At 43.4% G+C, this 15,617-nt stretch overlaps 1 protein-coding gene across 4 annotated transcripts in view; it reads right to left on the bottom strand.

Annotated features, from left to right (window-relative positions):
• Positions 1–10,748, bottom strand: part of LOC135088950 (protein artichoke-like) — a 42,181-nt gene extending 31,433 nt beyond the window's left edge. Inside the window, exon 1 of one of the 4 annotated variants that reach the window (XM_063984040.1) lies at positions 10,592–10,748. The gene's annotated coding sequence lies outside the window, so the exon portion shown is untranslated. Of the gene's footprint in view, positions 1–6,181; positions 7,006–10,591 lie in introns of those variants that run through there. The other 3 variants (XM_063984047.1, XM_063984039.1, XM_063984046.1) reach the window with 3 other exon arrangements.
• Between the last annotated feature and the right edge of the window lie 4,869 nt (positions 10,749–15,617).

The raw sequence follows: 15,617 nt of genomic DNA, 5'->3' as shown, positions 1-15,617 counted from the left end.
AAAGGGTTTAAATGTGAGAAAAAATGTAACATAGGTGTACTATTAGATAAAGTTAGTTGAGTCAGAAGCAGTCTCTCTCTCTCTCTCTCTCTCTCTCTCTCTCTCTCTCTCTCTCTCTCTCTCTCTCTCTCTCTCTCTCTCTCTCTCTCTCTCTCTCTCTCTCTCTCTCTCTCTCTCTCTCTCTCTCACACACACACACACACACACACACACACACACACACACACACACACACACACACACACACACACACACACACACACACACACACACACACACACACACCTGCCACTAATTCTAAGGTTCTCGGGTGCCATATTTCACTAGTACAATTACAACTAAGCCAGGCACGTGGAGAAAGGAGGCCAAGGAAGAATAATGGAAAAAATTACATAGTAGAATATATGTACTCTAAAAAAATAAATTAAATGATAACAACAAAATGAAATATAATGGAAATGAGAAATGTCAAAAAAAAAAGGGCTGACATCACTGAGACACGATTACAATTCTCCAAATTTCAAGAGGTAGTCGAGTCACGCAGTATAAGGACACGCTATTGGAGGGACGTAGAGAGAGAGAGAGAGAGAGAGAGAGAGAGAGAGAGAGAGAGAGAGAGAGAGAGAGAGAGAGAGAGAGAGAGAGAGAGAGAGAGAGAGAGAGAGAGAGAGAGAGAGAGAGAGAGAGAGAGATGTGGGGGGAGGGAGAAGGATGGGGCGAAAGAGCTTGAAATAGCCTTTCTCTCTTTTTTCTCTTTCTGTTTACGATCCAGCTAGCTGGAATATGACCTAAATAATGGAGGAACAGGATTCGCCAGCAAACAGAAATGTGATCCTCGCAAAACGAAAACCCGTGGGAGACGCAGAGATGAGTTTATTCTGCATCAAGGAAAGTGATGCGAAGGATCAGGTCGTGGGTGGCTAAGGAGGTTGGAGAAATGCCGAATAAAGTAAAGGCCGAGGAAGAAGAGGAGGGCACGGAAAAGATAGAGATGAAAATAAGGAAGTAAAGAAAGGGAAGGAGGAAGAGTAGGATAAGAGGAAAAATAATAACGAATGGGATTCGATAGAGAATTCAGGACAAATAAAAGACGAGATAAGACACAACGGGAGCAATAAAGTGTAAGATAACGAAGAGAAAGAGCACAATGGGAAAATGAGAGGAGAAGGAGGATATCTACGAGAACCAGAGAAGGCAAGGAAGAGAAAGCGAGAAGGAGAGAGGATAAAGAAGAGATGGGGGATGGTGGAGAGGTGAGTGATGGGTCACATTCTGATGAAACATTCAGCGTCCAGGCCAGCGGACGTGGCCCACAAAAGACGTCCCTACGGACCAGGAGAGAAGAGAGACGAACATTAATCAAACAGTTCCACTAATAACATATTCATTTTTCTCTTCGTCTTCTTGTTCCAACTCTTACTCAGAGAACACCCCAACATTCCTTAGGGTATTTGAGAAGCATTTTCTTCGCGTTCCTCACGACAGGTCACTTATCCTTGCAAGAGTTAATAATGACAACACATGGGGGGGGAGAGGTGCATGGAGTCCCTTACCTTCAACGCACATAGCAGCTTGGGCAGAGGAAGCAAGCCTGGCGGGTGGAGGATGGCACGACAGGGTAAGCAAGACGATCACTCACCGAAGAATTCCTAGATGGATCTCATTCCCCAACACAATACCGGCCACCTCAGGCGTTGGTCTTCTCGGTTTCTTTCATTCTTATCCTTACGTCTTTTTCCGTCCCTCTTTCCCTGCTCTTACTACCAACCCTTTCTCCTTCTTTCCCGATTGTACAGGTCCTTTCTTCTGCCCCGCCCCCTCACCCTCCTCCTAGTTCTACCTTTCTTCCACCCCTCGTCCCTATCAGTGTTTTTACCCCCTCCCTTCCCACCGTGGATGACGGCGGGCTGCCTCATTTCTCTCTCTCCCTCTCTTTTCGTAGACGCAACACGCAAACTTTCGTGCTGTCATGCCCCCCCAACCCCACCCTCTTCGCTCCCGTTTCCTTCCTTCCCCCTTTCACACTCCTCTTCCTCCCTCCTTCCCTCCCATGCAGCTCTGGTAACACGTATCTACCTAACCTCCTCCTTTCATCTCTCTGTTCTCCACTAACCTTCCATCTCTGTCCCTTTCCCGGTCCTTCATTCACTCCCTCCTAATCCGGTCTCCACCTCTCCTTTGCCGCCCTTGTTCTGCCTCACCCTTTAGAGTTCATCCTGTGCTAACTAACAGCTTTCCGCTCCCTCTCCTGTCTCCCTGTCTGCTTGCCTCCTTTCCCCCCTTCCCTCCTACCGTGGCTGTGTCCTCATAATTAGAGCAGGTGTTGCGTGAAGTGGGTCAGCAGTGCAAAACGTAAAATAAATTTTTTTTTATCTATACATTCTTTCCCGCTATTGTACTGTTGCTGTCCTTGCCGACTTGACTTGGCAGCGGCTTTCTAATTTTTGTTAGCCTTTTTTTTTTCTGTTGTTTCCTTCTCTTGTTTTCTTTCCGCTGTAAGGCTTCTCTTTTATCTATTTTCTGTAATTTATTTTCTTTCCTTTCACGATGGTTTTCTGAATTTTCTTTGCTTTTGCCTTTCTTGCTCTTGTTGTTGTTGTTGTTGTTACTTGGGAATGGAAAGAGAGAGAAAGAAGCGAAAAAAAAAAATAATAACGCATTTTTTTTTTTTTGTGTGTGTGTGTGTATGTGTATGTGTGTGTGCGCGTGCGTGCGTGCATGCGTGTGTGCGTGCGTGCTTTGGGGCAAGGGAGGGGTAAGGGGCAGAACCTTAATGGAAGGGTCAAGTTTCGCTTTACACGGAGCATGCGCCGACACGCTCTGCTGCTTCTGCTCTCGCTCCCTCCTTCTCGCCTTCCCTTCCTCCCTCCTACCCTCCATCCCTCCCTTCCTTCAGCAGCAGACTGTTACAAGCACCACGCGCGGGGAAGAGAGGGGGTGGGGGAGCGAGGAGGAGGTAAAGATTATGTGGAGGGAGGAAGGGAGAACTGGAGGCAGAAGAGAAATAAGTAAAGAAAGCAGGGATAGTCTAATAGAAAAGGGAGAAGTAGAATGGAAGGAAAATTGGAATGAATGAAGGAAGGAAGGAAGGAAAAAGGAAAATATATTGTAGGAATATTGCGACGGAGGAAATAAGAGTATAAGAGGAGGGAAGCAAAAGCAAAAGAAGTTGGAAAGAATATGAAATTGGAAGGAAAGGGAAAAGAAGAGGGTAAGAATTTAAGGGGAAGAGAAATGGGAAATATATGAAGGGAAGGAAAGAACGGGGCGGGAACTGCCGTGGGAACAGGAGAGAAAGGGAGAAGAGGCGATAAAGAGGGAAATAATTGTACATGCATGGGTATTAACTTGTTGCTGTTAGTCTTAACTTTACTGGCTGAAAATGCAAAACAACGAGATAAGGAAGGAAGAGGATAAGAAGTTGAAATGGGAATGAAGAAGAGAGGAAAAGGAAATAGGATCTGAATACGTAAAATATGTGTAAGATAAGTGTTTTTAACTTTCCTTTTAGATAATACAAAAGACGAGACTGAGAAAAGAAAAGGACAAGAAGTAGGAATAGGAAAATGGAAAAGAATGACTAGAAATAGGATTTAATTCAATAATAATAGTGACGACTGACAGGGCTTCATGTTGCTCGCATTCCTCTAGTTTTATGTAAATTGTCATGCTGCTCATTGCTTCATCTCGTCAGCAAACCTTGTTCTGGAATCACATTGTTACGAACACGTTCAGAAAAAAAAATATGGATCCAATTAATTCTTCGATGAAATGCAATCACGTAGTAATTACTTAGAAGTCCCTCAGTGGCCCGCATTCAAACACAGCTTTATTAGATGGCGTGTGAATGGTAGGGACAGTGGATGACAAGGAGTGAAGGTGGGAGAGGGAAAAAAAAACAAAAAGAGAAAAGAAGGAACATAAAAAAAAATAGATATATCAGAAAAGGTAATCAACAAATCTGAAGATAAAAGAAAGAGAGAGAGAGAGAGAGAGAGAGAGAGAGAGAGAGAGAGAGAGAGAGAGAGAGAGAGAGAGAGAGAGAGAGAGAGAGAGAGAGAGAGAGAGAGAGAGAGAGAGAGAGAGAGAGAGAGCGGTTACACGTACTGGGATGACAGACATCCCAGTTGATTAGTGGCATAATGATCGATGATATTCGTGTACCAAGAATATTTCTTTGCATACGTTGCATTCATACTCTCTCTTGTAGGGAAGTGAGAGGAATTTTCTTTTTACGGATGCTCAAAAACATGCATTAATTAAATTCAGTAGCCTCCCTTCTCTTTACTAATACATTATGGAGTGGTGGAGTTGTTCGATGTGCTGATTTTTCATTGAGACAACGCATATGCTTTAGTGAGTTTCAGTATTTAGCGAAGAAAAGGAAGGAAATAACGCGGTTGCCTTTACCATTTACGAGTACCTAAGTAGCCACCAAAGGTATTAGGATCGTAAGAGTTGTGTTCTCTTGCTGGATAATTTAAGAACATCTAATTCAGGTCGAACCCATTCGTCGGACACGAGGACAAACACAACAGGAACCAAAGAAAAAACTTGACACACGGATAAGCTGTATGAAAAGGATACACGCATTAAACTCGACCACAAAAAATAACTATCGGGTATCACACACACACACGAATAAATAAATATGTATGTGTGTGTTTGTGTGTGTGTGTGTGTGTGTGTGTGTGTGTGTGTGTGTGTGTGTGTGTGTGTGTATATATATATATATATATATATATATATATATATATATATATATATATATATATATATATATATATATATATATATATATATATATATATATATATAATAGTTACAGTACGAGTAACGAAATCACAAGTAAAGAAGATCTTATAATACACGTAACTCTGTTTGCAAAACAATGAAATAATTAACAAGTTCCCATCCACGCCTAGGCGCCTCAAAGTCGCCCTATGGAGGCATGAACCCCACACTGACACCCACCGCGTCGTGTTGAGACAGATAACAAGCATAATATACGAGAGAGAGAGAGAGAGAGAGAGAGAGAGAGAGAGAGAGAGAGAGAGAGAGAGAGAGAGAGAGAGAGAGAGAGAGAGAGAGGGAAGATGTGGAACATGCCCTTCCTTAAACCTAGAATCACCATAATTTTTCTATATTCTTCGCACGTGGGACCGGACACCACAGAGCTGAATATAACTTTTGTGGCACAGGCGGTTTGCTTGATGGCTGTGAGCGATATATATATAATCCACTTGCGCGCTTGAACACACACACACACACACACACACACACACACACACACACACACACACACACACACACACACACACACACACGAGCGCGCGCGCATGTATCTAAACATATTGCACGTCACCTTACATGCAATGCCACCACCACCACCACCATCACAACCTCATCTAACCTAGTTCTGGCGTGAAGGCCATAGTGAGTAATAATAAATCTTCGCCGTGTACGCATCGATAGAGGGTACATGTGTGCGTGTGTGTGTGTGTGTGTGTGTGTGTGTGTTTCTTGGAATTCAGTATAATATTCCCCAGTTCCTCATGAAAACACGCATTACATTCCTTTATATATTTTCTTACATTTTCTCGACAATTTCGTACTGCAAGGATTGGTTAGATTTTTTATCCTCAATATAAATTACTGCAAATCTTAAGAACATTTCGCCTTTACTTTTTATTCTTTTCGCGATTTTAACTGTTGCAAATAAAAACTATGAGAAATCGGTGAAAATACAAATGTTTATATGCAGTTCTTTCTGGTTTCTGTTTCTACTGTGAAACTTGAATTTTTTGTTCCAGGAACTTCCAGAAATTCTTTGTCGATTAGAAAAAGGTGTAGCTGAGTTCTACGCTAGGCCAGATACATGTATGGTGCACCTAGCAACACAAACACACACACACACACACACACACACACACACACACACACACACACACACACACACACACACACACACACACACACACACACACACACACAGGGGTGGTCACAGCAGATAATCCCGACAAACGTTTCCGTTGCCATAACAACTCATAAATTTCGCTCAGCTTCCAATAGTCCGTCGATAAACTCCTCACGAAACAGTTCAGCTCAGGGAAGAAGAAGAAGAAAAACCGATGAATGAATAGTTACTTATTCAAACACACACACACACACACACACTCACCTAGGAAGAACGAGGCGGCGAGGGAGGAAAGGGTGGGTATGGAGGGACGAGGATTGAGGAGGGAGGGGAGGGGGTTACAGCATCCCATCCACTCCAGCACACAGGTGTTGCGTGGGATGCAGTTTCCCCACAGGTGTCACAGGTGTAAGTTTCCTCCTTCAATCACTCACACATAGACCGCCGCTTATGAGGCCTTTGCAAGGTGGATTGCGGAGCGCGTACCCTTCCAGTAGCAGGCTAATATTCTGCTGCAAACACTGGTTCGTTGTGAACGAGAAGAAAAAAGAAGAAAAAAAAAGGAATGTTTAATGTCACAAGCGTGCGTTCATTGATCCCGAACACCCATTCACTCACTCACTCACTCACTCCCGCGCTTTTTCTTGAGGAAAGAGAAACGTTGAAGGGCACCTGTCCATGGAGGGTGTGCGGCGTCGCTTCCCGGGGCGGCAGCGGGTGGGCCGTGTGTAAACAAGATTCCTCTTTCATTAACAGAGTCGACCCGCTTTGCTTGTAGTGGAGGCGGCGGCGGTGGCGGCGATGGTCGAGGCCGTCGGGGCTTCCTTGTTCGTAATTATTTGTCTCGCCTACATTTCTCGTTTTCCAAGTGGCTAAATTAGAACGTGAATCGATACATAATGATCCCGGCTTGGTAGGGAGTGAGTGAGGAAGGATGAACGCAGCAGCGAGGAAGCGACGCACAACCTTCCTGCCTGACGGTCCCGTCGCAACTGCTCGCCACTATTCCTTGCTCGACATTTAATAATGTTGGGCTGCCACATTCTCCCACCGAATTGTATATACTTCAATTTTACGAGACGGTCAAAACATATATTAAACACACCATCCAATGTGTTTACCAAGCGTGTTCGCGTAGGGAAAGAAAAATGTGGGTAATATTTCACACCATAATGTTGCTCTATGTAGAACAATTTAAATAGGCTAGCCGGCATCATGGTAAAGGTCGAATCTCGATTTTTTGACAATGAAGAACTGAAGTATTGGCTATTGGATAAAAAAAACAAAGGCACTTCCGCTTTTCTTTTTCTCTCCCTCAATGATGTGTCCACTTGGGGCCCCTGGGAGAATAAATCGAAGCATCAACCCGTGAAGGACCATTGCCCCAAGGTATTACTGGATACATTATTGTTTCACTTACTATTATTGTCCCCCTTCTCCTACTTCCAGCCCAATAACTTCCCTCTCCTCCTCCTCATTCCCCTCCTCCTCCTCCTCCTTCTCCTCCTCCTCCTCCTCCTCAGCCTTATCATCATTGTCATCAGCAGGGTACATCTATGGTATAATCCTTTCATATCAGTTTTTCATCGGCAAGGTATGATGATGATTATTATGGTAAGAATGGCAATACCAAAACAACAATAACAGCAATAAAAACAACAACAACAACAACAACTACTACTACTACTACTACTACTACTACTACTACTACTACTACTACTACTACCACTACTACTACTACTACCACTACTACTACTATCATTATTACAACAACAACAACAACGAAAACAACAACAAAAACAACCACAACAACAAGAATCATAACACGAGGAACGGAAAAGCAAGAGAAAGAAAGCTAATTAGGAGCGGCGCGTCACTTGACATAATGAGTCCCAAGCCTCACTGAAGGGTCGGCCGACTGACTCACAGTGGCGTGCAGTCCCGGACGGTCAGAAGGAAGGGACTAATTATAACTTATTTACCATGTTTATTTATGAATTACGGGAGGGGGAGACTTATCATCCATTCCCAGTAGATCACAGGGGGAGGACGAGAATGAGGCAGGATGGAGGTGACAGGCCGACACATTCAAAAGGTTGGTCTCTCTCTCTCTCTCTCTCTCTCTCTCTCTCTCTCTCTCTCTCTCTCTCTCTCTCTCTCTCTCTCTCTCTCTCTCTCTCTCTCTCCTAAGTACAAAGTTTCCCCGTGCAGATAAGGGATATTAGAAAGACGATAGTGGGAGGTGAGGAAGGAAAGGGACTAGGAAAGAAGCTAATAAGGTGGTTGGAAGAAGAGAAAGAAAGAAAATAGTCTAAAAGAAGGAAAGGGAGGGAAAGAAGAAGCAAGAACCAGCAGACAGATGGGACAGGAGACAAGGAAGGGCAGCAAATGGCAGGGATGGCGGATGGCAGTGGAGTATGAGACTGGGAGGACAACCTTTAGGAAATACTGAGAGAGAGAGAGAGGAGAGAGAGAGAGAGAGAGAGAGAGAGAGAGAGAGAGAGAGAGAGAGAGAGAGAGAGAGAGAGGGGGGAAAGGGGACACAAGGGTAAGGGAGGAGGGAGACCAAGGAGAGGGGGGACGGGAAGCAGAAATGGTTGGTGGTGTGGGACGGGAGGGGGGATATGTAATTAGGGTGTGCAGGTTAGGGGTGCAGTGTGATTGGGGACAAACGTAAGGGAATACGAGAAAGCGATGGGAAGCAATGTGCAAGAAAGGAGAGGAAATTAAAACCAATAGTCAAAGGAGAGAAGCAGAGCAAGATAAATGGGATGAATAAGGAGTGGAGACAACATATTCAAAGAAACTGCGAGACAGTAAGACGGGCAAGGAGCATAAAAGACAGAAAAGGACCAAAGGGAAAACATTCGTGAGAAAATGAGACGCAGACTGAGATGGACAGGGTGATTTAAGGGTACAAGGAACGGAAAAGAGTGGGCAGAGAGTAGAAAATAGAACGCAGGAAAATGGGCTCCTGGAGCATAATAGAAAAACAAAAAAAGCTAAGCGGAGACAGCGAGAAAAATAGGAAGGAGAGATAGAAAGGAAGAATGTGGTCTAAAATAAAGGATAGAAAGCGAAAAGGGGAGACGAAATGGGAAGAGAGAAAACAGAGAGGAAAACAGGATATTGATTGTGGGGACACGTACATAAAGGAACAAAGACGATAAGGAAGGAAATGGAAATAGAAAATGAACCTGCGAATGATGTACAGAGTTAAGAACAAAAATGACTGAGGAAAGAGGGGAAGAGAAAAAGAAAAAAATATCGGCGATGGATGGTAGAAAACAGAAGAGTCCAGGACGGAGTGTGTGTGGACCCGCCGTACCCACACGAGCTACAGGAAAATATTATTAAAGTCATAAAGAATACTTTGCCAGTCAGTTTGGATAATTCAACACACGTTTTGCATACGCCAGGTGCTTCTGCCTCTAAATTATTGGAATTAGTTCAGCAGTTGATTCTATTTGGTGTAAATTATTGGAATGTGATACCAATAATTTTCGTTAAAATCAGCTGAACTGCACCAAATGCCTGTTATTACATCGTATTATGCTTCTCGCGCAGATCAACTATACGTGCAAGAATAGAATTAAGCAAAACATGCTCAATTAGTGGTAGTAGTAGTGGTAGTAGTAGTAGTAGTAGTAGTAGTAGTAGTAGTAGTAGTAGTAGTGGTAGTAGTTGTTGTTGTTGTAGCATCAGTATAAATAGCAGCAGCATCAGCAGCAGCAGCAGCAACAGCAGGAGTAGCAGCAGCAGCTATGGTGATAGTAGTGGCATTAGTGTTGTGTTAATAATATTCGTGTCACAGTAGTATTAACGTAGCACTACTACTACTACTACTACTACTATTACTACTGTTGCTGCTGCTGCTGCTGCTACTTCTATTACTACTGCTGATGGTAATGATGATAATGATTATACTGATGTTGCTATTGTTGTTGTTGTTGCTGTTGCATTTAATCTTAAGATTTAGCTGAAATAAAAATTTCACTTTATTATGAAAGTTAACGAAGCAGGAGTCATAAACTCGGGACTTCCAGGCATAAATAAAACATCTTCGTGCAATGGCACCCCGGACTGGGAGTGTGTCCTCCTCCTCCCCCTCCTCCTCCTCCTCCTCCTCCTCCTCCTCCTCCTCCTCCTCCTCCTCCTTTTAGTCTTCCTCCTCCTCCTTCTCTTCCACCTTTTTTTTTTCCTTTTCCTCCTTTTTTATTCTTACGTCTCTATTCCTCTTAATTTTCTCATCCCTCTCCTTTTACATCTTCCTATTTCTATCCTTCATCGTCATCATCATCATCATTATCTACTTTTCTTCCTCTTCTTTATTTTCGGTACTTCACTATCTTTTATTCACTTTTCTTCCTCCTAAGGAATTTTGTTGATGTTGCTTCTATTACTGCTGCTATTGCTATTGTTGTTGATATTATCAGTGGAGGTGGTGATGGTGGTGGTGGTGTGGTTAACCCTAGTAAGCCAACAGAAGTGTCGCATCAAGTACGTTAGGCTTACTCGGACCACATAAAATAGGGAGAACGAATGTGAGGGAAGGAAAGGGAGGGGAGGGGGAGAAGGAGAGGAATGAGATAGGGAAGGAGGAAAAGACAGGGAGAGGGATAAAAAAGGGAGGAAAAAAGAAAAGAAAAGATATTTGCGCTGAATATTACGTACCCAGTTCATGTAGAAGGCTCAAGTAATTCACATAAATAGTAGAGCAGAATATGAGTACTTTCAATCGATCATCTCACTGTCCACCTCACCTCATTTCCTCTTCCCCATGTAGCTACAAGTCTTCTATTCCCTTTCTCACTGCTCGTGTGCCATAAACGTCTCCATATAGTCTTTTCCTAGTAGATCATCCCCAGACTTTGCTCTCCTGCTGTACTATACTTTTTTCCGTTTGTCCTCTTTTTTTTTTTTTTCTCTTACGTGTACTCTTCCTGATCTTTTTTTTTTCCTCTCTGCACACCCCCTTCCCTTTCATCTCCTCCATTTTGTGTTCCCCATCCCCCCGCACCGTCGCTGATTCCTTCCACTATAAACTTCGTGACCCGACAACTCGACGACACCCCCACGTCGCCGCCACCGTCACCACACTGCCAGGAATCAATGTAATGGAGGCGTATATATATCTTTCCCAGTAATTACCCGCATCGTGTGTTCGCCAGCCGGGATGCCTCCGACTCTGACTTGCTTTGTTTGTTTGTTTGTTTGTTTTTAATCCGTTTGTTGGATTATTTTGTTGATTACAATGGGATGTGCAGCTTTCCCTGTGTGTGTGTGTGTGTGTGTGTGTGTGTGTGTGTGTGTGTGTGTGTGTGTGTGTGTGTATGTGTGTGTGTGTGTGTGTGTGTGTGTGTGTGTGTTTACCATAATCAGCAGCGGCTTTTCCGTCCATCATAAACTCAGGCTCAGCGATCACTGACTGCGTGATGCGGGAGCGGCGGTATCAGAATCCCGTGATCTCGTTGGTACTGAGGAAAAACATTACTTTATAAAAAAAAGAAAAAAAGAAGAAAAGAAAGAAAAAGAAAGAAAAGTCCCACACCTATATATCATTCATTACTTATCTCAGAATGGAGTGTGAGTTTCTTTCTCGTAGCAAAGCCCTCACATGTCAATATCACTAAATCCTGTGCGCACATATTGATGAGTGTTATCACGTGTGGGATACGTGGCGCGTTCGTATTCTTTCCTGCTAATTTATGACGGAGGCAGGGGCGTGTCCTTCATCATTATCATCAATTGAAGGCACACACGTGGGAACGCCACCTCGCCCTCCTACTCGTTCGTTTCCACTGGGGGCTGTCAGTCTGAATGTAACACACACACACACACACACACACACACACACACACACACACACACACACACACACACACACACACACACACACACACACACACACACACACATCTGCCTCAATCGCAATAATTCCTGTCACTTGGCTGCACCTTTATATATATATATATATATATATATATATATATATATATATATATATATATATATATATATATATATATATATATATATATATATATATATATATATATATATATATATTACATATGCTTTCACGCAAAGAATAAACTATTCAATACTTCACTTATAGAGGAATAATGATGTGAGGCACATACACACCTGACTCCCTTTACATACAGTAACAAAAGGTACTTGAGTCTTCCATCAACTCAATCTCATGCACTTTATATTTCTGCCCGGAATCATACCAAGTATGTTCTCCAACCAGCCAAAAACCCCTTCATTAAAAGAAAGTGTCAAAATCTTTCAAGATGTAACTCCCATCATGACCTCTGACACCTACCGTAAAACATCTCCAATAACTTTGCTTCTTCGTCTTTCCCTCCTTTATTTCGTCCTGATGACACCACAGCTATCTCATATATTTCTAAAGCTGAACACTTTGCTTAAAATTTTAGTAAAAACTCTACCTTGGATGATTCAGGGCTTGTTCCTCTCTCTCCTCCACCATCTGACTACTTCATGCTACCCATCAAGATCCTTCGCAATGATGTTTTCCATGCTCTCGCCGGCCTTAAACCTTGGAAGGTTTATGGACCTAGTGGGATCCCTCCTATCGTTATCCGAAACTGTAAAGGATTTTTTTTCTCTCACAATAAGTAATTTATCTTATTTTGGTCAATTTATCTCTCTCTCTCTCTCTCTCTCTCTCTCTCTCTCTCTCTCTCTCTCTCTCTCTCTCTCTCTCTCTTAAATATGTGTATGGCAGACTTGCTGGGAGTATTTCAAATCAAATGACCGTCGTAGTACAAGCTGTACATATAAAATAAAAGTATGTTGTCGTTCTTTATGAGTGAAATTGTCAACTATAAAACTTAGAAAACTGAAGTATATATGCCAGTGTGTGCTTGTGATTTGATTGTGTGGTGTATGAAATTATTCATAGCACTTATTTGACAACTGTAGCTAGTGAGATAAATATGTCGCGATGGAGTCCCGCGCTTAGTTTTGCTGGAGTGAGAAAGCTCGTCACAAATTAATTGAGCTATAGTGAATCCATACTAATAATTGGTATTAATTGGTGTTGGCTGTAGGATCTGTTCACGCTGCTGCCACCTCAACCCCGGAGTGACCTGATTATGGCAAGCAGGGCGCGGTGGGTGGAGACAAAACCATGCTGCCTGTATGAGTTACCAAGTTGAGCGAAAGATTTACAACGTCCTTGTTTCATCATGAAATCGAAAGCCATTCAAAAATAACATATCATTTCGGAATAATTAAGGCAAAATAAAGTGAATGAAGAGATGGTGGCTTAGGATTTGTTATTGGAATGACGAGGCGTCAACACAATGGTCCAGTCCCTGTCTGACGCCAAACTTGCTGCACTGCCAGTTCTCACCAGCGAAAACGGGCAGGATGCTGGGAGAAATGTGACGCCGCCGTAGGTGAAAAGAAGCCGATGTCTATATATTTTCAATAAAATCTCAAGCATACAGAATGATCTACATACAAGTCACTCGCGCATTATTAAATGTTGCATTATTAAAACTGTGTAGCGTAAATTGTTTCAAACTAAGTGAATAATAACATTCGCTTAAAATGAGCGTGGAGCAGTCAAACATTCCAGCGGCGTGCTGCATTCTGGCAGGTCAAGTAAAGGTGTCTCAATGGCCTTCCTCTCTTGTGCCACGATTTCCAACACATTGTTGTGTTCTGGTATAATGCCATTATGCAACATGAGGTCATGACTGATACAACCAGTACACGCTAAAATACTTTGCACAGTGGCTTGCATTTCCACAGGTGATGAAGTAGGACAGGTCTGAAGAAGCAATATACAGGATAGAACGTGGTCAGGTCGAACTGCTCTTCCGGTATCGACCCAAAGTGTCTTGACACCCCACTCAGCTTTTTCTTCATTAACTTCTGCAGTATTCGAAGTCTTAGATTTAGTTTTCAATCTGTAGAACACCACCTCTCCTCTACTAAACCTCATCTTCTTTTTCTCACTGAAACAGGTGTCTGAGGCAATTGACATTAACCCTTTTCTGTTCCCTCCTACTTTCTCTATCCTCACTTTCAATCCAAAGCTGGATGTTGCGTCTATGTGCACAACGACTTAACCTGCTCTCGTGCCCACGCACTTGAATCTTCCGAGTTTTCCACCATCTGGCTTCTACTACAAAGTCACTCCCAAAATAAATTTATCTGTGCTGTATACCTCTCACCTAACTACTCTGACATCTGAGGCCGCTGGTCCAGATATGCGACCCCGGATGACTCCACAGAGTCAGCAGAATCCTTGTGTCTTATCTACCCTACGTGCCATGTCATCAGCTTTACCACGTATACACAACCCTCACTACCTCTCTACAGCTAAGTTCTCCGCAGCTAGTTCCTCTCACAACTTCGCTATGCAATTAACTACTTCAGCGAATTCCGTTTCCTTAATTTCTACTCTTTCTTAAGTGTTACACATGCTTCATATTAGTCTCACGCCACCAGCCTCACAGGACCTTGTGAGACGACACAGCTGGCGACTACAGTTTCCTACGTACACTTGACCTCTCACTTCCCCATTGTTGATGATGAGCGTTGAAGTCACCCAGAACTAACCTGTTACCCTGAAGCTGGCTAATTAAGGATCTTATATTATCAACAATGGGGGCACTGGGAGGTAAGTAGAGGGGAACAGATTACCAGATGTGTGTCATTGAATCTCACCCTACACGCGACAGCTTCCAGAGGTGCACTTAGCATCACTTATGTCTGTGTCAGTGTTTTGTGCATGCATACGGCGACACCGTAGGTAGTTAGCCGGGGTTCCACTCCCCCGTTACCAGCGGGCGCCACGAGGAAGCCACCACCCCAGTAACTAGCTTCCAAGGCTTTAACCATATAAGTTTGGCTGAGCCTGACGGCCCGGAACCTATATGGACCTTAAGAGAGTCATAGTTACTCCCTCCATCTATATAGATGGTAGTGTTTTAGCACTGCAGGATCAGGCTGATCTTGCAGTCTCATCTGTAGACAAATAACAGATAACTTGTGTATGTTCATTAAAAGTGACAAATATGGATCTTTATTCTAAATATTTCTACAGTTCCACTGTAACACCTTGAACATTATAGTTTAAGAGTTGCGGTGGTGGCATTGTTTCTTAGTCCTTTTGCGCTCTGAGGCTCTCCCAGTCCTTGCTATTGGTGACGTCCATAGATTCATCAACTGTCAGTTCCGCAGAGCTGGTCGAGAAGGAGCGAGCGTGAGAACCCCTCCTCAAGGGCGTGGGAGCCGCGAGGACATGAGGAGGGTGTTGGTGGTCTAGCTTTGTGAAATTTAATTTATTAGACTTGTTCTTTTCACTCTTACTATTAGTGTTAGATATGGCAGACAAGTATGGAGCAGAGGAGGTGATAGGAGTAGATGGTTTGACAGAAGTAGATGTAGATTGAGAAGTGGTAGAGGTGGAGGATGAGGGTGACGCTGCGTTGGTAGATGTGGCGGTGGCAGATCAGTCTGGAAGGCTACATTGCACATCTTGGGCTGAACTCTTGCCGTTGAGGCATAAAAGACGTTTGAAGCAGGCGCGGTTTGCGTCTGCTTCACTTGCTTCCTCGCCTCATAGTAAGAGATTCCCTCAGTAGCCTTAACTTTGCAAACCTCTTTCTCCACTTCCCACGCTGGGTAGTCGCGTGAGAAAGTGGAGTGAGCA

The sequence above is a fragment of the Scylla paramamosain genome, chromosome 3 (assembly GCF_035594125.1).
Source record: "Scylla paramamosain isolate STU-SP2022 chromosome 3, ASM3559412v1, whole genome shotgun sequence".
NCBI classification, from domain to species: domain Eukaryota; kingdom Metazoa; phylum Arthropoda; class Malacostraca; order Decapoda; family Portunidae; genus Scylla; species Scylla paramamosain.
The sequence above is the reverse complement of the archived record's forward strand: the minus strand, read 5'-3'. Positions and strand labels throughout refer to the sequence as shown.